Raw genomic sequence first — 10,819 nt, forward strand, 5'->3', positions numbered from 1 at the left:
ACTTATTAAAATCCCCCCATGACTATCGTATCATTGCCCCTATTATGTGCCTTTTTTATCTCCATATCCTGGCTACTGTTCAGAGATCTATATATGATGTCCTTCAGGGTCTTACCCTTGCAGTTTTTTTAACTCTACCCAGAAGGATCCTACATCTTACGATCCTATAACACCTCTTTCACCCCACCCTCTCTGCCTTCCTGCCTGTCTTTTCAATACAGGTGTATCCTTAGATGTTAAGCTCCCAACTATGATCCTCTTTCAGTCACAACTCTCTGATACCCACAAACTAAAACCTGCCAATTTCTAACTGCGCTACAAGTTCATCTACCTTATTCCGTATACTGCATTCATTCAAATTTAACACCTACAGTCCTGTATTCATCACCATTTTCCAGTTTTCCCCCTCGCTACACTTCACCTCATCCCACTGACTGCAATTTTACCCTGTCACCTGCCTGTCCATCCTCATAGTCTCACTACATACAGCATCACTTTGTATACTGACTACCCCAACCTCAGCCTCAGAGCCGGCCAAAAGGCTATTAGCCTGGCTGGTGTTACTGTGCCCTGATAGGGCATTCCACCCTCCCCCACCCCACTCCCTGCAGCAGTATCCAAAGGGGTATACTTGTTTCTGAGGGGAATGGCAACAGGGGAACTCTGCACGGACTGCTTCCTCCCCTTACTTCTCCTGGTGGTCATCCGTCTAATATCTGACTGAATTCTGGGTGTGACCACCTTAGGAAAAGTCATGTCTTTGAAGTTTTCAACCTTCCCAGGTGGTCCTGGGTGTATATTGGCTCCAGTTCCAGTTCCAAAAGCAATTTGTCCTTTTCTGTCCATGCTGTTGCTTTGGAGATTTCACTTTGGGCCTTCAGTAATAGTCTCATTTTGCTATTAATTTAAGTTTCACCATGGATCTGTATACCTAATCTAAACTGACACTATGATGTTGCACTGACAAAACTACAGCTCTCTCAGGGATACTGTCTTTTTGATCATTGCCAAACCATTTCAGATGGATCTTCAAAAATTCACAGGGCTAGAAATGGAAAACGTGAAGAGTCTCGCAGTGATCTAGACAACATTCATCCTCAACTAATACTGTCAAAGCAAGCTAGACTATAACTTGCTGCTGTTCAAATCCTGTTGTGTTGAAAATATCTGCCTCTTCTAATTCCACAACAGTGACAGTAGTTATTGAAAATTCATGGATCATAAAGCATTGTATCCTTTTCCACAAAAGCAAACTTCTCTGCTATACAACTACAATACTGCGTGTACTTGTCTTTACAAAAATAAATTCCTGTAATTGACTAGAGCTTCATATTAATGAGATTATGTTTAGTATTTTACTAATTCTTACATTAATACTTTTTGACTGATCTAGGTTATCAGTAGTAGACCTGAAGAGAAGTAATTTTATTTAAATGGAAGTAATTACAACAAAATGAGATGTCTCATGTATATTTCTTATGATTTTTTCCATGTAAGATAAAAGGAACAATTGTGTTTGAAATACACAATGTGTAGACACTTTATTTACATTAAGTGGGTCAGTGATGAGAAAGGTAATCTTTAAATCCTCATATTAAAGCCCTTGAATCAGGCATAAGGGTTTTCAGTTTTCCTAGCAACTAAGTGCTGTTTGGAGAATATCTTATAATTTTTTTTCAGAAGATCGAATCAATGAAGTGGATGTGTTCCGTTAGCATAAAAGCTGCTGTCAGACACACTGATAAAGATGCCTCATGTCCGTGTTGTGTTCTCTGAATGTTCTCATATTAGTTTCCATTGTATGTCAAAAAGATAAACTGCAGAATGAATTGTCCTTTAAACTTCTGGCAGATTTACTGTATTTGGTTTAACAGGAATGAAGAAGGCCCTAGTGATAATGACAGAACAGCCCCCAAAAACATCCTCGACACATTGGATTTTTTTTTGCAAGTGTGGAAGCAACAATGTTGGACTGGGAATATAAACAGAGGTAAGCAAATAATGAAGCCTTTAGCAGAGAGAGAGAAAAAAAAATAGAAAGAAAGGCTAAGCAATCCTTGGAAAAAATGTAAATGAACCTTAACACAGGCAAAAATAAAACTCCACTATAACCTTTTTGCTTATGGCTAAAGATTTAATTTGGACTACTAAAACTAATAATTTAAATATCAAATTTTCCCAAAAAGTATTTTAAGGGCGAGTTTGAAATGTGTTGAGTAATTACAACAACTGCATAAATATTGGGATACTGTAATTAGCTTGACATTCATTTGATGGCTGACTTTTAATAAAACGGCTGTCCTAGGTTTGATTTATCTTCCAAATACTTGGTGTGGATTTAGGTTACTGCATGTGTCGCTTGACAACTGCTGCAAGTCCATGCGTCACTGCAGACATTGAACCCATTAAACCAGATCATCCTTGTTTATCTAACAGTACACATCAGGCGAGAGCTGCTTTTCACTCCCACCTGGCCCTGCAAAGGCTCAAGCATATATCAGTTGCTATTCCAAATGCATATTCAAGAGGTTGACTAGGTAGTAAAGATGTTGTTAGGGATCGTTTTAGCCATAGGTGATAAACTCAGCTGGACATTATTGAATGGGTGAACTTTTATACTGTATAGGTCTCCCAAATTTAAAAGAAATGCAACTCAAGGGAACTGTATAAAGGGTACTACACATACTGTAGTCAAAAATTGTGTTTCTTTTGTAAGAGAGGATGGGTTGTGCTTTGAAGCAGCGACTTGATAGTTATCTCACCTTGGCTTGAGGGGAACAGCTGTTGAAGTCCAAGACCACCAGCACAATCACCGTACTTGTCAATATTGAGTTACAATCTGGGAAACCTCTATGGAAATTCATTCCTATTATTAGTTTTATAAACTGTCATGGCCCTGGGCATTTCATGTGTCCTATGATCCAGCCTTGCAGTAACCCCTGAAATTCCACACTCTGACTCATAATTAAAAATATTCTGCATTAGTTTAGTTAGGGTTACTGCTGGAAAAGAAGTGGAAGAACAAACTGTACAAATCAATATTAATTCTTTTGTTTTCTGCTCCATTAAACCCCTGTACCCTGCTGTAACCGAAAAAAAAATTAATGATAGATCCGTACCACACTAACTGTAGGTGGGTTCAATAATGCAATTATTTCATTGATTTCTCCAAAAAGGGTGATGCAAGAAATAACATTTGAGTTTGGTTTAAAATAATGAAAATGCAGTCATTACTTTAAATGATATCAGTACAAAGTGATATCAATCCACCTTTTGCTTATTTGTTGGCTAATTTGAAGCCTTTAATGATGATTTTTTAATGGAAATGAGAGAAATCAACATAGCATTAAGTTGAATGATTTGTTTCATAAAGATCACTACTTTGAATAATATACAGCTGTTGTGAACTTTGTAATTGGTTTATTATTTCAGTGAACTTCAAGTAAATGTAACCAAGCACAAATCTGTGGATAATATTTCCACTTGTAAACACCTGTGCTGCTGATAATTATGATTAACCATGATGCCAAATTTATCTGTAATACTGTGCAACATTTAGAAACATGTAAATTCAAAGTGCATTAGTCCTTACCTGCACAACCAAATTCCTGAGTATGTTCAGGAGTTTCATTGGGTCTTACCTGTTTGATAACATTTTAAACTTGCAGTTATCTGTAATCTTGGCAATTTCCCTGCACATCAAAGTGTGAGTTATTAATAAATATGCTTCAAAGTTGCACTGGTCAATGCTTTTCATGCCAGAGGATAACATGACGCTACATTCCTGAAGGGAATGACATTAGGAGTAGTGACATACATTAGTTGCCTAGATCTGGCTCTACATGCTGTAAACTCAATCGGTATTGGTGAAATGAAACTAAGATATTCAGTAAACAGCAGAAAGAATAGTAACAGATATAAGGATAGGAGAAGATTGATGAAAAGATAAATACAGTGTTTGATGAATTTTGGAAGAATGAAGGGAGATTTTTAAAAATCTCATTTTTAAAGCATTTCAGGAACAGATTCTGGCAGAGTACCCATATACATTTCAAAGATAATTGGACAAGTTAAGTATGTTGTTAAAGTGTGTGTTTAATGTTTTGTTTTATGAGTTTAAGCATAAGATACAAAAATAAGAAGTTAAGCGAACTCTTACATTCGACTTGTTAAGCCACAACCGGAGCATTGTGTCCAATTCCAGGAACCACAGTTTTGGAAACATGCCGAGAATTTGTGAGACCACCAGAACCAGTTACTGGAGAGGTTGCAGAAGCTGAGGTTGTTTCCCTGAGAGCATTGACAATTAAGGGAATGTTTATCGGAGGGGGTGGAAAAAGGATATTAAAATTAGATAGACATAAAGTATTCACATGGGCAAGTTGATCTGATTGGCTGAATTCTCTGTGCTTTGGCTTATAAGACCATAAGTCATTAAATAGGTTATAACAGAATTAAGCCATTGGGCCCAGTGAGTGCTCTGCCAATAGGTCAGGGCTAATTTATTTTTCCTCTCAATCACATTCTCCTACCTTCTTCCCATAACCTATAATGCCCTTACTAAATGTGGTGAACTACATATACCTGTCTGGACACCCCCCCCCCACACACCCCCCCCACCCCCCGCTGACTGCTCCTGTGGCTTCTCCTGCAGACCCCGGTATAAAGGCGATTGAGGCCTGAGCCCTGCCCTCAGTCTCCAGGATGTAGTATGGTGGTCAACTACCACTTGTTCTTTCTTCCGGTCAATAAAAGCCGATATCTCGCCTCAGGTCTCTGAGAGTTATTGATGGTGCATCACTAATCAAGATCCTATCAACTTCTGCTTTAAATATACCCAATGACTTGGCCTCTGTAGCCATCTGAGGCAATGAATACCACCAATTCACCATTACGGATCTACTGCTTGCTTGTCTCAACAAGCTACTCTGTCGTCACTCTTCACTGGATTTCTTGCCAACTACAGCAAGAGATAATTGTGGAGACAGCATATGAGGGCTTGTTATTGAACATTCTAACTGTTGGCAATGTTGCCTAGAAAATCTCCTGCATAGTGCTGACCTTTCCTCCAGAGCAACACAAATGCAATTTGTTTTTTCACAAATGCAAACTGGACACCAGTCTAGAAATCTGACTAGGCTGTACCCAGTATGTGTCATCCATGAACCCTTGTTGCTTTTAATATGAAGGGACTCAGGATGGCATCACTGCCCATGGAACTTTGCAGGGGAACTTGGTGACTCTTGTGACATTTGGCCTATATCTAGTTAGTCCTGAGACAAGTCTACTAAATATCCTTGGTGCCCACCCTCCAATTTCTAGCTCTGAACCTCTGATCTCTGCTTAAGTTGCCAGTCTTCGTATTTACCGATTCACAATTGCTGTTTGGTCAATCTCCGTATCATCCAAACTTTGCTGGCCTTCCAATCTTTATTTCCAGCCACCCACTGAAATGGTTGCCATTGCTATACCCATCTAACACATCTATTGGGTCCATTAGCATTTCTTTACAAAGTATTCTGGATGTTAAGTATTCCTGTGGCCAGTGGATTTATCATGCATATGATAAATACCTTGTACAGCAAAATTTACTTGTTGCAGGAGTAGAATAAACACCCTTATTCAAAGCCCCAATGTGGTGTTAACTTTTTTGTACCGTCCAGCAAAATACAACATTCCATCTCGAAATATATTTCATCCAGTGTTTAATATTGGAAAATGGCAATATTAACTATCGAATTAATCAGAAATATTGCATCTGGCTCTGTTGCTCTCAGGGCCACAAGAGGTTTCACAGTGCTTCAAAATGTTCCCTTGAAGTTGGTACTTGCAGACATTTACTCTATGTGTTGGTAATGGGCCAGTAATTGGACAGCTAATTAGCAGTACAGGAACACAGAATATGTCAGAGAAAGATCTCAGTGTGAGTTGGAACAGGGAGAAAATCAAAGACAGCACATAAAACCTCAAAAGCAATCTGTCGAAACATTGAATTTACTGAGCATACGGAAGATATTTGATTAGAGTTAGATTGTAATTCTTGCAAGTTGTTTCCATATAAAATTAGAAATACTACTACAGGTGTGTGAGGAAAAAGAATCTTTATTATGTAGCAAAGAATTAATAGTTAGCAACTCTTTCTGCCTTCACAGGGTGATTTTACATGATTTTAAATAGAATTAAAAGATGTTTTAAATATTTGCACATGCTCCATGAATTTAAATGTTTATCTTGATGTTAGTCCACAGGGAAACATTGCAAGAACAAATCTCATTGTATATAATTAAAAAATTTAATAGTACAGTAGGAGGTTGTTCAGTCTTTCAGTTCCTTGATGGTTTTCTGTCAGATTAATGCAGCTAACCCTACTAAAATACCCTCAACCTGTAGCCCTGCAAGCCTTTTTTAATTGAATGAAATTCCAAATTCACTTTGAAAACGATAATGGAATCGATCCCCATTGCCCTTCATTGCCTTCCAGATGCAAATCATTCAAATGAAACAAAAAGGCTTCATCAATTTTGTCCCTTCAACCCTTCCACTAAAGAGTACCTTTCCATGCAATAATCATGGAACCCCTGATTTTTTTTTTCAACAACTCTATCAGCTCACCTCACAAACTTCTCTGCTTTGGTAGGAACAATCCCAACTTCTCTGACTATTCCCATAAGCCCTAAATCAATTATAACAAATCTTTCCTGCACCCTTTCCAAGATCTTTACATTCTTCCTAAACTGCTGACCGGGTTTAGCTAAAGTATTGCACCAGAGTAAGTGATTTTTTAAGATTTCAATGTAATTTTTCCAGTTTTTCCCCAGACCCTAAATGTTTTTAACCTTTTTTTTCATTTGAACTTGCCTCCTTTAATCAACAGTGGCTAAATACACCATCCTGTACTCTTTTTGCATCCGTATATTTGGAGAAAATAAGCTCCAGATGTTGGAAATCAACAACAGAACATGTAGTTTTGAGAACCAAGATTGATTGTTTGAGTCAATGATCCTTCAACAGAAGTGAAAATGTGAGAAAACAATTGGGTTAAATATCAACAAGGAAATGGCTGGAGAGAATTTAGAGGAAGTATCTGACAAGGTGCAGACCAAAGTTGTCAAAGTAAAAATTACTCTGAAATCTACATCCTTACAGACAGAGTAAAGTAAAAGGGGTTAGTTACTTGAAAATATTAAATTAATTATGTATTCCCAAAGACTGAAATGTAACCAGATAGGACAGGAGGTTATGTTCTTTGAGCTTACAGTGTCTTGAAAAAGTATTCAGCCCCCAACACATAAATGAGCATTACTGCCAGGGGTTTTGATTAATTTAACTGAGAATTTTTATTTGCATAACACATGCTCTTTTTTTTAACACAGTAAAGCCCAAAACAGGGGAAATCATAAAGCATGATAAATTGAAACCTCAAAAACTGAAATATGAGCATTTCAAAAGCATTCATCCCCCTTTGCTCAGTACTTAGTCTCGCATCTATTACCGCCAGTAGTCTTTTTAGATAAGTTTCTATTAGCTTTGCATAATATGATGGAACAAGATTTGCCCATTCCCCCTTACAAAATTGCTCAAGCTGTGCTGGGTTAGTTGGGGAGTGATCATGGCCAGCAATCTTGATGTCTTACCAGAGGTGTTCGATAGGGCTAAAGTCAGAATTCTGAATGGGCCACTCAAGGACATCAATCTTCTTCATTTATTTCATGGTTGCTCTAGCAGTGTGCTAGTCATTGTCCAACTGAAAGACAAACTTCCTCCCAAGTTTACGACTTCTGGCAGAGGCTAGCAGGTTTTAGTTCAGGATCTCTCTGTATTTAGTAGCATTCATCTCCTCATCGATCCTGACCAGATTTTCCTGCTGCTGGATAGCATCCCAATAGCATGATGATACCTCCACTGTACTTTGCAGTAGGGATAGTGTTAACTGGCTGATATGCAATATTAGATTTATGACAAATGAACCTCTTAGTGTTGAGGCTGTTACATACCCCATGGGTATCTTACTACCATGATGTAATTGAGTATCTGGTGAGCATGATGTAATTTTCACGCCAGTGAGAGGTCATGTGATGGCCTGTTTCAACAGGTATAAAACAGGAAAGCCTTGCTATGACCCAGGTCAGTTCATTGTTTAATTTGTCAGACTCCATTATGCTGCGTATTCATCTCATGATGCAGTTTTGTTTTAAAGCGGGGTTTTACTTTCTATTGTAAGTTGTGCCAGAAGTTTTTAAAACCATTGCCCATTGTGATTTGGTTTCTACCTTTACAATTCAGTTGGAGGGTGAAGATTTACTGAAATACAGGGAACCCAAAAGATTGAGTAAAGCTGGTGTCGTCGGTGGTTTACTACAGGATCGACTTTATTGAATCCTCGTTCAAGGAGGTAGTTACCTGCATCCAAGATAGCCCCTGCATTGTGAAGGCAGAAAGGGCTGGGGGCAATGTTATCACCAAGGAGAATGTCAGTGCCTTTAAGCTGTTTTTATTTCCTTCATTGTAAATCCTTTGGGCAAGGCATATTTTGGCTGGGATCAGCAGTAACGTCACGCTGTCAAGGAATATATTACTTCAGGAAAGTCTCTCCTAATTGACTGTGTAAATCATTTGGACTTACGCATTTACCACTTTTAAGAACTGTATTCGCATTTATCACTTTAAGAACTGTGTTTGCATTTATCGCTTTAAGAAATGTTCGAGTTGCTGTATAGCAGTTAACTTCTGGTTAGGTTAGTTGTTTGTTTACTTTCCATTTGTTGTTGAGCTGAGTTTAAATAAATGTTTCTTTGTTTATAAAAACCTGTCTCAATTCTATATTCATTGTTGCCGTATCATAACAAGGCCAAAAAGTTCCACTTTAGTTTCATCTGACCACAAGACCTTCTTCCATATCTTTACAGTAACACTTAATATCTACATATTTACATATTTAAGTGACACTTAGCAAAGTCTTACGCCTTTTTTTAGTAGTACATGTGGTGTAAATCTAATACTGCACATTTTTTTCCTGTTATTTATTTCAGGCTCTACTGTGAAAAAAGGAGCATGTGAATACTTTTTCAAGGCACTGTATGTTGTGTATCATTGGAACATTGTAACAAGATAGAGAAGTCTTCTTAGGACCACACAAGACTGGAGTAAACCAGACTCTGCGGAAACAAGCAAGAAGCTGGAGGACAACGGGTCTTGACCTGAAATCTTGACTGTTTACACTTTTCCATGGATGCTACCTGGTCTGCTGAGTTCCTCCAGCATTCTTGTGTGTGTTGCTTTGGATTTCCAGCCTTTGCAGACTTTCTGTTTGAGCAGCTAGAGGAAGTCAGGGGCCCATAGAGCATGTATGGAGCAAAGTAGACAGTCAATGTCTATTTTGAGACTGTACGTTTGTACTCTATCTGGATGAGTGCAGATGAAGGGTCTCAATCCAAAATATCAAATGTCCATTTCCCTCCACATATGCCAGCTGAACTGCTGAGTCCCTTTAACTTCTTTTTAGAGATTAGACTGGAAATGGATTGAGAATTAAAGAGACGGGGCTTTATATTATATTGCCTATCCCTCTCAGTCTATTAAAATCTATCCCTTTGCAAATTTCATCATAGATATTTGTCTGTTACATGTGTGTCGATTAAATCAGCCTCTCTGTGTACACTCAGTGGCCACTTTATAAGGTACACCTGCCTGTAATGCAAATATATAATCAGCCAATCATGTGGAAGCAACTTAATACATAAAAACATGCAGACATGGTTAAGAGGTTCAGTTGTTGTTAAGACCAAACATCAGAATGGGAAGCGAATATGATCTAAGTGACTTTGATCATGGAAGGAAGGTTTGTGCCAGAGGGGGTGGTTTGAATATCTCAGAAACTACCAGTCTCCTGAGGTTTTCATGCATGGCATTCTCCAGAATTTACAGAGAATCTGAAGAAAAACAAAAAAAAATCAATTGAGTGGCAGTTTCGTGGGTAAAATTGTCATGTTAATGAGAGAGGTCAAAGCATTGAACCTTGATGAGGATGGGCTACAGCAGCAGAAGACCATGAACATATAGTGCAGCCACTATATTAGGTTCCTAATAAATGGCCCCTGAGTATATAACCATTACTATCCTCTTCACTTACAGGATTTGTGTTGATTGCAAATTTTGCATGTTAATACATCTCCTTAATCTCCAAACCACCATGAAGTGGTAAGTTTTATGTTGTAATGGAACTGTTGTGCATGTGAGAAGTTTGAGGATGCTGATCTTGGGAGTGAGGCTAATCAGCACCAGGCTCACTTTAGCACAGTTTCTATTTATTGTAGTGAGCAACTTTCAACAGTAACTTCATGTTTGAGATACGGAGGTGAAACCTCATCGAGTAGCCATCTGATCTTGTTAGGCAAGGTGAAGAAAAAAAATGACTGTTGGCTCAATTACAGGTGTGGTTTCTTGTTTAAGAAGAAATGTTTAGTGATCTGGTTTGTACTTAGGAATTATGAGGAGTGATTGATATGTTCATGGTCTAAGGTAGAAGGGATCAATTTTAGAAAATCTAGCACATTCATTTTTCAACATAGTCCCTTAGTCCCGTGGTCATGGAGCATACAGATCTTGGACCTCCAGAAAATGTCCACAGCAAGGGTGACTTGATAAGTTTGTGGCCTAAAGTAGAAGGAGATGAGTTATACGGCTCTCGTTACATGCACATGCCGTGTTTTGAGTGATTATGCAGAAAGTTTGAAGTTAATAACTCATCAGGGTTGAGTGTCCAGTGTGGCAGAAATGGAGTTTTTGATATGTGCCATTACCAGACATTCAAAGCACTTCT

At 38.3% G+C, this 10,819-nt stretch overlaps 1 long non-coding RNA gene across 1 annotated transcript in view; it reads left to right on the forward strand.

The window, feature by feature from the left end:
• LOC132400878 (uncharacterized) overlaps positions 1 to 10,176 on the forward strand; it is a 30,732-nt gene extending 20,556 nt beyond the window's left edge. The window contains exons 3-4 of the long non-coding RNA XR_009514420.1: positions 1,875 to 1,990; positions 9,030 to 10,176. This is a non-coding gene — a long non-coding RNA (uncharacterized LOC132400878). The remainder of the gene's footprint in view (positions 1 to 1,874; positions 1,991 to 9,029) is intronic.
• The last annotated feature ends 643 nt before the right edge of the window (positions 10,177 to 10,819 follow it).

The sequence above is a fragment of the Hypanus sabinus genome, chromosome 10 (assembly GCF_030144855.1).
Source record: "Hypanus sabinus isolate sHypSab1 chromosome 10, sHypSab1.hap1, whole genome shotgun sequence".
In the NCBI taxonomy this organism is placed as follows: Eukaryota; Metazoa; Chordata; class Chondrichthyes; order Myliobatiformes; family Dasyatidae; genus Hypanus; species Hypanus sabinus.